Raw genomic sequence first — 655 nt, 5'->3', positions numbered from 1 at the left:
CTGTGACTCTACCTGGAATGTGACTCCTTATTACCATGTCCCTCAAATCTGGACCAGAGTGTATGGGGTTAGGGTAGAGGTCATTGATAGGAAGACCTGAGTCTGAACCCCACATTCTCTGATCTCCATTAGCCTCTGCTCTGCCAGGAGGTAACGTGCTCTTGTGCCCCTTGGTTCAGATCAGTATAGAGAATTCCCCCAGTGTCTGTCTGTTCCCTTCATCAGGCAGAGATGCCCCAGCACTGGAGTGGCCTCCCCTGGGGAAACATGGAGAAGTTATGGTTGCTTCTGACTGATGCTCCTTCCTTCTAAGGTCCTGACACACTCTTCCCAGGCCCATGACATTTTGACATGGTTCAAATTTGAAAACAATTTCAAGTCTGGGACAATGCATTTGGTCTTTTGTTCAGCCTTCTGCTACCTCGAGCTAGATCTTACTTGCTTGTGCAAAGGGAGCCTTCAGGCTTCAGTGCACTCCTGCTTCAGCTGCCAGGGAGCCGTGATGAATTTGCCAGCACAAAAGGCTCTGAGAATCTCACCATTTGGCAGATGCCTGTATGCTGAAGTTAGCTGATCTGAATCTCCCATCCACTTCCTGTTTTAGGACACAGTGAGGGCTCACCGAATACTGTGGATGCTTGAATAAGAGTGACCC

Source organism: Mastomys coucha, unplaced genomic scaffold (assembly GCF_008632895.1).
Source record: "Mastomys coucha isolate ucsf_1 unplaced genomic scaffold, UCSF_Mcou_1 pScaffold5, whole genome shotgun sequence".
In the NCBI taxonomy this organism is placed as follows: Eukaryota; Metazoa; Chordata; class Mammalia; order Rodentia; family Muridae; genus Mastomys; species Mastomys coucha.
This window is presented reverse-complemented; position numbering follows the sequence as displayed.